Below are 13,229 nucleotides of genomic sequence, written 5' to 3'. Positions count from 1 at the left end.
GCTTGTCTGCCATTGGCTGGGAAAGATATAGCCCATTTTCTGATAAATACCCTCATTTTACCAGCCCCTTCTTAGCAATGACGGATGAACTAATTTCTCTAAGTGCCGACAGCCATTGACAGGCGACAGGTGACCTGAAGCTATAGTTTCTCCGGAGTAAGGCCCATGTCTCAGCTCGCGGATACTTAACGTAATTAAAACATTTAATGCCCACACATGCGCTACACACATGTCACTTAGTTTTAGGATACAATCTAGTTCTAAGTCTCAGCAGGCTGGCAGCTGGGTGGGAAACGACTAAGTCGCCCCCAAAAAACCAGTGCCACTAAACCACACAAGCGGACACAACCGTCCAAGCGCCCAACCCCCGCATGGTAGACTCTTTCTACTCTGACCAACTCTTCTTCCTGAACCATCCTCTATTCCCGTAGCCAACTAGCTTGTCATTAATGCATGCAATTGCATCCCGCATGAAAGTGCCCAGGGTTTTCCCTCTGTCTATGGAGGTTTTACCTGGGCCCAACTTATCTAGTTATAGTCTAGAGTTAAGAAGGGGAGTAATTCATGGCGACAATTGCAGCCATGGCTGGCCAATCCCCGAACAAGCACACGATGCATGCTCCCTTGTCTGCATGGCTTAAACCCAGCATGAATAGGCGTAAAGGCTTCGGCCTGGGACGCACCTAGAGTCTTCCCTAACCCAGACCCTCCCAAACAAAATACACTTAGTTTTAGTTAGGTTAGGAAAAAAAAATAAAAAATTGACCCTTCTCAGTCGCACCTGTGTTTCCGTACCATGTGAGTCTCTGCCTGAGGACGGGAGCAGATAGCAGTTCCCGAAACGTCGCTTGTTTCTGGTTTAGAAAACTGTTGTGTTTTGTTTCGTCTTTTCGTTTGGTCGTGTTTTTGTCTCATTTTGACTGTTGTGCTAAAATTTTTTGGGTTCAATATTTTTGTGCTGTCATCATTTGTGGGGGTTTTTTTTCGTTTCTATTTTGTTTATTTTTTATTTTTTTTTGTAAAACTATTGTGTTTGTTTTTTCTTTTCGTTTTGCTGTGTTTCTGTCTCGTTTCAACTGTTGTGCTAAATTTTTTTTGGGTTCGGTATTTTTGTGCTGTCATCATTTGTTTTTTCTTTGTTTTGTTGACCATATTCCTGTTGTGGAATATTGTGTCGCGTTAAATCCTGACAACAGCAATTTTTTGTCATTTGTGTTTTTTTGTAGTTTTCTTCTACAGACATACATGTGCTAAGCAATGGCGTATGCCCAAAAACTAACATCAAGTTAGCCTATAATTTGTTTGATAACATTTCCATTTTTGGCTCGACACCTTGGGTAATTAAAGGGGTTGATTTTTTTGAGCTGTTAACATTTTTTTGGTATTCCATATTTTTAATTGTATTTACCCAGAGTGTGTCGGGGACGCAAACCCCCTTCCATGTTGGACGGAAGGTGGGTTTCAGTGTGTTGTACGTGAATGCGTGTACGTAACAAGTATTTTTTTCCATACAAAATATAAAATACGCTATATTTTGTTTTAACACCATATATATTTATAGTAACTTTTTACCAGACTGAGAATTAATCACGGTATATAAATATATAATATACATTCAGACTTGTATTTTTTTTTATTTGAAGAAATAATGGAAATACCTGCTCGAGACAGAGACACCATTATTATTATTTCAATATATTTTACCAGGAGCGCAAGTTAACACACATAGCCTGCCCGCTACAGGGCATCGCCGCCATCTGGTTGTCAGTAAAATATATCAGGAGCGCTAGCGTATACAACATCTGCGAGAGAGCGTTTCCGCCATATTAGTATCATTTTTATCTGCTAGAGTGCAGGAATAATTTATTTATGTGACGTCCGCTATCTTGAGTGCCATTTTAAAATTCTGTAATTTTTAAGCTTAAATTCGGAACAAATTCCAAAATTCATTCAAAGATTTCTTAATAATTTACTGATTGATTCGACCACATACAGTGCTTGTCGATCCTTGATCTATAAAAAAAGGTTATTTCATTAAAATTACAAAAAAATACAGGTTCGAGAAAAAAATTAGAAATAAAAATTATATTACATAATTTAGACACTACTGCAAGAACAAGTACATAAAAATCTCTAATGATTCTCTATTACTACATATGCTACCCACGAATTAAAAAGAGGGGGGAAGCCCCACCACTGGACGTAGAATCTATCATTGCTTTGGTTGAGAAACTTCTCCACAAAATATGCATCAGGATAAATCGTAGGCTGAATTTCTTCGGCATAGAAGCCACTACGAATAGGCTTGTGGTCCAAAGCTTCGAGGTAGTAAGTCCTAGGTCCCGATTTACGAGCATGTGTTACACGGAAAAGTTCGGGACTCCAATTGGTAGCTAAACCTTTCTCTAATACGACTTTCTGCTTGGATATTCGTACGATGTCACCGACGTTAGTTTCACGCTTTCGTGTATCTTCCTTTTTTTTTTGATAGAAAACACTTCGAAGCAAGTGACAATGTACATAGACTTCATTTTCTTGGTAGAAAGCACCGTGCAATTATAATCATCTATTATTTTCAGCAAGATATCAAGCCACTTGTAATTTCCGTTAGCTGTGAACTGTCGCCACATCTTGGTGCGCAAAGATCTGTTAAACGTTTCGACAGAGGAGGCTTTGACATTACTAAATGTAGATTAGTGTTGATGCCAAACTTTTACATCCAAGCCTTGAAGGTTTCATTGTAGAATACTTTGCCGAGATCCGTTTGCAGGTGCAACAGAACATTTCATTAACGCATAATGTCTCTCATAGCCTTGGTTATGTTACTTGAAATTTTCGATTTCACAGGTCTGGCCCAAGAAATCTTGCTGTACTACACATTGATGACTGTCACAATGTACTTGAAACCTTTATTCATTCGAGAATATGGTATCATCACAACAAGGTCCACCTGTAATAAATCAACAAGTCCACGCACTGACTTTGCATCGAAGGTTTTTTCGTGTTGCAGGAGTGTGAAGTTCGCGAGCGATTCTGATTCGTCTCATTGTATACAACCGGTTTCCCTCAGTCCTTCGAGTATGGAGATTATTTTGTTGATGTGTGAATAGTTTCCTGCACTAAACTAAGCAAGTAAAAGTCTTAGCCTATCGACCAATTCGTCCAAATTCTGACCACTTTCTAGCTTTTTTTAAACCTCCACCATGTACTGCTAATTTACTGAAGAGATTGGTGAGAATTTTGATAATTTCGAGATCTTCATGTGCAGTTCATCCGCCTTCAAAAAAGTCGCTTCTACTCCAGATGAAGCCAATGTAATATAAACTTCATTCTGCGATCGAATCCTCGCTAAAAGTAATGAAATTAAGAAAGTTATTTCCAGTTCCTTCCGGGAGCATCCAGAAAGTAAATTCCACCAGTTCCATTGTTTACACCTTCTAGCAAAGTGTCGTACGCAGTCTTTTGCTGTTGATTTAATCGCGAAACCTTTTTACGAACTGCTTCGGCTAATGCTTCAGTGTCGTATTGTTGTTATCTTTGTAACTCGTGGTAAAATGCATCGTGCATTGGACGATTGGGTGATATCATGCCCAAATACGACATTTTAATCCCCATCAATAAACACATGTCTTCTAACATGATCAATGTCTCATTGTGAATTTCTGCAGTCATTTGCAATGTCAGATTTAAAGTTTGGTGATGCACACGATGCAAAACATCTTCAAACATGTCATTCTTATATTTGGCCCACAAATCGTTCGTTTTCTAAGGGAAACATGTAGATATGAAAATCGCAAAAAATGTGCGAATTTGATGTGGTGATGAAGATATGACAGAATCTTTGAACATATAGTCCCAATGATAATCGTTCTATAGTAACTGTAAGATTTGGCACGGCTCACGGTAAGTCGCACACAAATTACTATAAATGGTTCTCAGTTGTTGAAATGACGTCGGACCACGATCATTCACCAACAACCCAGAGAGTCTGAGGGAAATATATTTGGATGTCCTTCAACTGGTGTTCCTTGTTTCCGACGCTGAAACGATTTCGATGATGCGTTCCATTTGTAGTAGTGTGGCATTTCAGCATATGGCATAGCACGAGAGAAAGCATCTGCTTGACTAACCGAGAAAAAGCTTGTCAATGTTGTAAATGGTGGACCTGCCGCTCTGTCCGCTGCGTTCTCTGGATTTAAATACACTCATCCATTTCCCAGATGTATGGTGAAATGTACAATTTGAGGGTTTGTTTTATGGATCGCAAAGTAAAACTTGGGCCAATTCACCTCGTTGCTGCTGAAATAACAACCTATTGATACTGAGATATTTCATCGTTTGCATTTGTCACAGTGAAAAGAGCCATATAGCTATACCTTTGTTCACATTTTTGCATATGTACTTGATCGACTTGATGGAGTTACAGTATTCCACATTGATATGAGCCTCAAAAACCTTGAACCATATCGGCGAATATGACACAATCCAATGATTGTCTACATTAATATATTGTCCTTTGACCTTCACAACTGCAGATCGCCCATTGACCGCAACTGATTTCCGAAGATACAATGGGTATCCGTCATTGCCTGTGATGGTGTCAGCAATCAGGTCTCTCGGGTATCGCTTGGAACACTTACCATTGATCTTACAAGGCGAGTTGTTGAAAACTATTCAAGGTCCATGGATCATATTCTTAGTCACCACTGCATGCAATTTCGGATCAACAGCTTCATTCGGGATTTCGGCTGAGAAGATTGAATCGATTTCATACTGCCTGATTTCGTCAACTAACCAAACCAAGCAGACCACGTTTTTTATATTCAACTGAGTACATTTGATTACGAACTTGGCCATACACTCGGTGCTTTATGATGAAATTCATCAGAGATTTTAATTGACGTTTAAAAACTCTGGCAGTGATGTCATGTTTGTCAAATGGTGTTTGGCTGGGTAGCATTTCCTTCGTGATTTCGATCCATTGAGGGTTACAAGTGAATGGTATGAATAGGTCTGGTGGCCATATTGTCTAACATACGACATCGCATCTTGCACGTACTCGTGTATGTGGCGTGGGCTTCCAATGTAAGTGGCCGGCAAAATTGTCATTTTTCCCACGTTGTTTGCATCGCCATCGGCATTATTCGCATCACGGAGATGAATGTATTCTTCCGTTTGGAGATGCTTTTGATTCAAACGAATATATGTCAATCGCTCAGTCTCATTTTTGACATACATTTCAACCACGAAATAATGGAAAAGATAGCGACACTTCAAAATGTGATTTATTTCACCTTCACAGATCATAAGTCTGTATGAATGATAAATTCATAATATTTACTTTTTAATTGGTTCCAGCACATGTTAGTTGATTAACCATTTTTATGTTGAATTGGTATCTATCCTCGCCCTTCCAAAAGTCAGCGCATCGTAAGTCCTGTGCGTTTTGGACACACGTTTCAATTAAATGTTCCAACGAATAAGCATGATATCTCTATATTGCAAATTTTCTCCGACAATAACTTAAGTCACTTAGTCAATTTTCGTGAATCAAACCTTCTTGCGTGCTCACCCGCAGGCGTTTTGTCAGCCCCGATGACATTGTTTTGGCTGTCGGATGGCATCCGATCCAACACAATTTTGAAAATTTTGATCAATTCGTTGTTCTGATGAAGAAATGTTTGCAAATCTCTGACAATGTATCGCTTCGTTAACGGACTGTGAGCACAACGCTGATTAACTTCCACATCAAAATTGTCCATGAAATAAATTTGTTAGAATTGATGGCCACAATTCGGTGGTGGTAACAGCGCTCCTACTAAATGATTTATTTGCCCTTGAATCTTGAAAGTGAGCACACAATTGTCCCGTACAATATGCGTTGCGATAAACGACGTCGTTTGGAAACACCTGTTGTATTTTTGGATGTTGGCCAGGAAATGGGTAAAATCACTTCCTGTTCCAGAAACTAATGAGTGAAATGGCTCTGGTGGCGGGACCAAGTGTGGCAATTTTACTTTTCCACCCGCACAACACAGTCCAGGAGATTCATCGCTGAATTTCAACGCCTTACAATGCGAACAAACGACTGACATTTCTCCAATCGTTACTGATATGTCCGCACCGTAATCGATTTCCGAATCGAAATGGAATGCCGCTCGTTCCAGGTTCATAGGAGCACCACGTCGTCGGCGCAATCGGTCATGTTCATTGTGCCTTTCTCGCTGGCGTTGTGTCTGATGTGCACGAACTCGTTACATTCTGAATATATTCGCTTGTCGTTCATTTTAATTCCCTCTCAAAAATAATACTCACATGCCATAACGACTATTTTCATTATCCGTCGCTCGCTTGTCATCAGTGTGGTTTGCACGTGAAGTAGCTCGCCGCGCAGTTGACTGACTTCGACGACCTATGTCAGCTCGTCCTCTCCTTGGCATTTTAATGAACACTGTTAAACTAAACGAAATTGTTTTCACAGTCACTCAAATCTGTCCAACTTACCTTGATAACTTTACAATATTGATATCCCCAACTAATTCCTCGAGTCTCGCTAAAGCATTTTTGAATGAATTTTTGGTTATGTCTAAGCCTGCAAAGTCAATTTACCTTAACAGAATGGGTGATCAAAATGAATGTTCGCAAAATGTAGTTAAATTTGCTTCAAACAAATATATTCTCAAAATCCACTTCCTTTTTTTAAATGAAAAAACGAATTAAAATGTATAAGATTTCGCACAACCGCACGGAATGAATAACCGTTTTTCATGGCGCAGCTGTCAAACGATAGGTCCGTCCCGAACACCATCTATTGAAAGTAATCCGAAGTGGCGTTTCCCATACAACATTAAAAGTTTCAATGTTTTCGATTTTTCCGCTGTTCCTTTGAGTTTTTCCTGATGTTATTTTTTTTTCAAACCAACCCATTATTGAGGCGAACAAAACAAAAACAAAATATTCAATACGGTCGAGCCATTTTCGAGTTTTTGCGAGACTAACGTACAGCAATTGAATTTTATATTTATAGATAAACCAAATTCACACAGAGGCTCACATAATTTCCTAATACTTTTCTAATCGCTTCACTATCAAATACAAGACGCAAGTTATATAATTAAATAGACTATTTTAAGAGAAGCTAATTCATTCTTCGCATAGTTTAATACCGTTTCTTCTTTCTTCTAAATTATAGTATTAAATGTTTAACGAGTTACAGTTTTTTAAAAAGTTTTAATAAAATACCTTTCATTACTTAAATAGTTATTATGCTGTCCACTAGTTCGGTGTAAGTGACTACGACAAATATCTAAATAATGATTCAATATAATTCTTAATTCAGTAATTTTATAGTATCATTTAATGTAATTTAAACTAAATGTATCTATTACTAATAATGTAGAACTGTCAATGGATCTTTTTGAATATAAATAAAATTCAACATAAGAACTGAGTGAGAAAGGTTAGAAAATATATTTATATAATATAAACTGGCTCTGCTTTAAAAATAATAATATATATTTAAATTCATGAATAAATTCTAGAACTTGTATAATTGTTAGTTTTGAATACTTTAATATTGTTGTAGGAAACAGGGTAAAGGTCTAGAATTATTGATAGCCTAGATATTTTAATTAATTTTGATTAATTTTAAGAATTAAAAATTCCATATATTGTAATGTATTTGTGTTATTTATGGATCACTTAATTAAAAATAATTTAACATAAATCCCATTATTTATATCTTCATGCACTTTCATTACCTACCCTGGGTAATTTAGGAAGATGTTCTGTGCTGACAAAAAATGGAGTCTCCACATCTTATAAACCTTTAAATATATGTGCTTTGTTATTTTAATTTTTGTCAACGTATTATAACGGTTTAAATGTTAATCAATAACGATTGCAAGTTTTCGCTGCCATTTTTGTTTTGTTTTTGTATTTACTTGGTTTCTAAGTTGCAGCCACGTCAAAGGCGAATATTTAACCGACGTATCGATCAACCATTCATTGACCATCCTCAGGGCAACATTTACCTACATACGCAGCTACAGTCCGGAAGCCAAGCATTTCTTGAAATGTTAAACGTTTGAAAATTGAAGGTTATATACCTTAGGATACACATCATATAAACTTTGTTCTGTGCGGTTTGTTAGTTTCTTCACAACTACAAGCTTGCGGCTGCCAGGTGACTACACGTGGAAACGAGAAAACATAAAACATACAAGACGATGGTGACGGAATATATTTTTATGTAAACGTTTAGTGATAGTATATCTGATATTGGACTCCTGCTTCACGTTAAATACACTTACATTAAGGGCCCCGCCTCGTCAGGTGTGTATGTGTGCCAATAAGGTGGGATGATAAGCGCGACGCTCGATGGTATTTCTAGCGCGGTATCGCCTCTAAGCGCAAGGCTCTAAATTGACGCGCAGTCTTCTCGTCGTCACAGGATAGCTGTGAAATTTTAGCGGTTACCGTAACATTATATAGTAGAGAAATGAAGAGAAGATAAAGGTGTACTGCAAGTCCCTTAAGTGCTTTCAAGAATCTGTACCGGTTGTTTTACGCCTAAAAATAACTCTGAAAACATGCGTTTTAGCAATTTTAACTCTTCTAGAAATACAGTTAAAAAACTTGATCCGAAATTAAAAGTACTTTTTGGGCCTCAGCGAACTCTAAAATGCTTTTCGTAAGCAAACCCCACTCGGATATCTTGAGTAGTTATCAAATCGCGTTGTTTTTCCTGAAGCTCTGCACACCGCGTGTGTGCCCGGGTAGGCGGAGCCCTTAAATACCCAGAGTCATGAGTGTAGAAACCTTGGCGGATTTGGGGAGGGGGGGGGTGGCAGGGGGCCCGGGCCCCACTAGAATTAAGAAGCCCATCACTCACGGGGGCCTGCCCGCACTTGCAAATCCGTGACTGTGAAACGGGTATGATGTCAAGACAATGTCTTGTGGGAAAATTTCTGTACGTATTAAAGTTTTCTGCTGATTGTATGCACGTAGGCCAAAACATGGGCATATATACAACATACAAGCACCATATCCAATGACGAAGTGAAGGTTTAAACCCACGTGCAAAACTCTTGCCCCCCCCCCTCAACCCCCTTGAAATATTTTCGTGGGCTCAACTTGGGAATCCTACATATTTCCGCCCCTGTCCACAGTAATTAGGTAAACAAATGTGTTTCAATAAATAAAGTGGAAAAAAAACTTAAACTCATCGCTGTATAAATATTTCGCTGCCGTACTAAAGCGACTACAGTGTTAATAATTTAACCATTGGTAGCTATGTTGCTTAAGGAACAAAAACCTTAAAATTTGTTGGATTTTGGTTTGTTATTTGCTTCACAGCGACGAGTTTATTTTCCTACAACGGGGTCTCGTGCGCGGCCAGAAATGTGGCCCGTTCATACTCAGGCTTTACAGTGCCCTAGGGCCAACCAGAGTGCGGTAAGAGTACTTCGGTCTAAGAAGACGCACCGGTGATCCAAGTATACTTCGCTACCGAGTGAATTCACGAGTCTTTCGTGGTTTTTATAATTAATACAAAAATGCTTAGCTTCGAACTTTCGTTCGTTCCTGCGACATGTTCAATTGCGCCACAGTTGCTTTGGGACACCCCCCAAAGTTAGAATAAAACAAAAAAAACTAATAGCAAATAACAGCGGGATGACGTTCGGGTCTCTCTGGACTAAAATGTCTTTCCTCTCAGACAGTAACCAATGAACAAGTGATTAAGACCCGAGAAGACGCCAAAAGGGTTAGGTTACCTTTGAAACTTACATAACTCTGCTCATGGCTGATAATGAAAAAAGATGCGAAACATTCTGAGTAGTGATCTGGCAGACTCCTAGCCTCCAAACACAGCAGTGAACCACTCATCCACTCATTCTCACATCCTGTACACTGATTAATGAGAGAATGATGTTTATTTAATGTATAACTATGCATTAGTATTTAAATAGTCAGTGGGAAAATTTTGTGAACACGTTTGAACTATTTATTAATAATTGTAGGAGCAAAATAACAGGATTCACACCTGTTCAGTTGATGAAACAAGTTTTAACTATACGAAACTACGAAGTACTCATAGTTTCCCAGGTAGTGAGGCTGTAAACCTAAAAGATAAGTTGACCCATGCAGAACCGAGATAGTATTGAAAGCCAATTTAAGGACGTTAATGAAAGGTGATGGGGTACTTATTGACTCACATAATTTGTCTTCTATTATTTATAGTAAGGTCTATTCATTTATGAAGTTATTATGCAAAATATTTATATAGTGGACTATGTGTGTGTGTGGGGGGGGGGGGGAGACCGGTAGCAGGCCACCATCTTGGATGAACTTTATCCCTGCCACCATCTTGAATGACCTTTACTCCGGCTAAATTCGCAGATGACTTGGGCCTCTCGCAGCCAACTCATTAAGCTTTCCTGATCGTTGCGCTTTCCGTTACGGTCATCACCATTGAGCGCCTCGCTCACTACCGTCATCTTGGATGGCCTTTACCTACTCAAATTTGACTTTGTATTTTTTTTTTTTTTTTCAAATTTTACTTTGTCCTCAGTCACGATTTTTAATTTTTCTTCCTGCTCCCCAAAATAACCATATAGGGTTGTTGCATGTTGATATTTAAATTTCTCTGTTGAGTAGAAGAAGTGCCGATACAGCTCGTGTAATTGCAGCGAGCTATGAACAAGTCTCTAAAGAAAAGGCCCCACAACAAGGAATTAAACACATCAGTGGGATCTATAATGTTCACGAGAGACTCCGTAGTCCTCTGCATACTTGGGCAGATAACACCTGCTTATTGTCTGCTCGCTTGAAGAGTAGGTACTGCCGTGATTCGACACGATTTTGGTTAAAAATTTCTCTTTGGCTTAAATTAGTATATCCATTAACTCTTTGTTGAAACAGGTAATGTGCAAATTTGTGATTTTTTTTTAGAACATCATGAAATAAACCCGCGAGCTTTCACAGGAGTTTTTTCGGGTACATTTCATTGAAGTGGAAAGAAATAACTATATTCTCATAGCTAATAATATTAATAATTATAATATGGCGCACCAAAATATAAAATATGCAAATGTATTTGGCCCCAAAATTTAAAATATTATTCCACAATCTAACCGTCCAAATTGCGTGGACTCAGGAAAGTTAGCATATAAAGTCATTTTCAAGTTATCCTCCATAGTTACTACAAATTTAAACAAGTACCGTTTGTTTGTAGCCTGCTATATCCCCGACATTTAGCCATATGTTTGCGTTACACGACTAATATGTGTACAAAAAAATGCTGAAGTTGGACGAATGCTTCGGTCTGGATGTGTAAGTCCATAAACGGAACTAATTTAGGGAATAAGCTAGTCTTTCCCACGCCACGGCAATCCCAAATACTAATCATCGGCGGGGCGATTAGTCTCAGAGCCGGGGCTGTGATAATTACTCGGGACTCTCGCTGGCTTCCAATCTCTCGCTCCTCGTCGCTCACGAGATGTCTGTCCCGCCCCTCCCGTCCCGCAGGTAATGACACGGCCCGCTTTTAATTGCAGATTTACAAGAGGCCATTCATCACGCGCTTGGGGAGTGCGCGCAGCGCCTGCCCGGTCTGGCTCGACCGAGGCAACTGGGGCACACAGAACAAGGAGGGGAACAAACAAGTGCGACTCTTAAAGTGGAAACTGAAGCCATGTGTCGCTATCAGTTGGGCGGGCCCATAACTACCAGCAAATAAAAAATCGGAATAGAGGTTTTTAGTTAATACATTTTTTTGGTTATACTAAGTTATCTCCTTGGCGGCGCCAAACTAATTTTATCGATGTGAAAATACTTAATGTTGTTTTATAATAAACCGTCATGTAATAAATAAAGGAGTAGGAGGAGCAAAAACTCATTGTATTTACACACCACAAAATTAGTGGCTACCTAAATAGAGTGAATTTTCACTGGTTTATTTCCCTGGTAATAGCTTATACATTACTTCTCCTAATAAATTAATGTAGTTATGTCAGCAATATATTATGAAAACTACTATCTAGCGGACAGGCCCATAACTATTTCAAAAAAACTAGGTCTCAGTCTCGGTAATAAGAGTTTCTCCTCCATGCTGGGGCTCTTGCATTCCATTCATGTTTCAGATGGTTCGTGTCCTTTCCTCGGCTTTCCGAGTTCGCTAGAGACACCGCTGCACTGTTCACCAGTTAACAACAACCTGGTTACAAAAAAATCCACGGATCTTGGTACATTTACGACTCTCTTCGTAATTTAACGGAAACTAAATTCACTTGCTTTTAACACGAGTCCAAAAGAATATTTTTGACGTGACAACTTCTAATAAATCGATGAACGCCGGCTGCACGCACGAAAAGGTGTCCCGTTACGCACATTGTCCCGTTACGCTGTGTCCCGTTACGCTCATTGTACGGTTGCGCCGCATCTATCTCTCTTCCACTCGATTGGAACAACCATCGATTTGACTTTTTCGAGGCACATTAAACTTGAAACACTCCCATTCGTTTCCTGCTTTTCCTATCATCGTCCTATCCTTAACAGAATAACACAGATTGGAAGAAGTTAAATAGCAAACATGTATAAAAGTTATAGTTAAAATAATCTGTTCGTTAAAGTAATAAACATAATTGAATTAATGAGTGCAAATAAAAGTAAATTTATCAATTAAATTGTATATTTCATTTTACTCCTTCTTTGTACCCATACCAAATAGTTATCTATATATATAAAAATTTAGCTTCCGTATGTATTTGGCCGCAAAACTCGGAAAGTATACGATGGTTTGGATTGAAATTTTTACAGAACATTGCATCTTAACAGAAGAGTGTTTATATGAAATAAAAGTTTGGGAAAATCCACCGTAAAAGTCGGAAAAAAAAGTTTCTATAACTAAATATCATGGTCACCCAACTTAGTTGTGACCACGCTCGACGATGCTGTACCATATTGTCGAAGTTCAAGCACATCAGGCTACTCGACCATTGTGCCTTGACGACTATAATTTACACAAATATGTATATATATATATTTCAAGAAAGAATAAAAAACTTTATTTAATTTGAAAGTATATTCTTTCGACTCTATTGATAAAAATACGTTTAAATTAAAAAATACATTTTGTACAATACATTTGAAAATTAAATAATTCTTATCTTATAGCTTATATCTTATATATTGCTATTATAATTTGTTATAATCACGTACGTTGTTAT

This window comes from Bacillus rossius, chromosome 16 (genome assembly GCF_032445375.1).
Source record: "Bacillus rossius redtenbacheri isolate Brsri chromosome 16, Brsri_v3, whole genome shotgun sequence".
Taxonomy (NCBI): Eukaryota; Metazoa; Arthropoda; class Insecta; order Phasmatodea; family Bacillidae; genus Bacillus; species Bacillus rossius.
The sequence above is the reverse complement of the archived record's forward strand: the minus strand, read 5'-3'. Positions refer to the sequence as shown.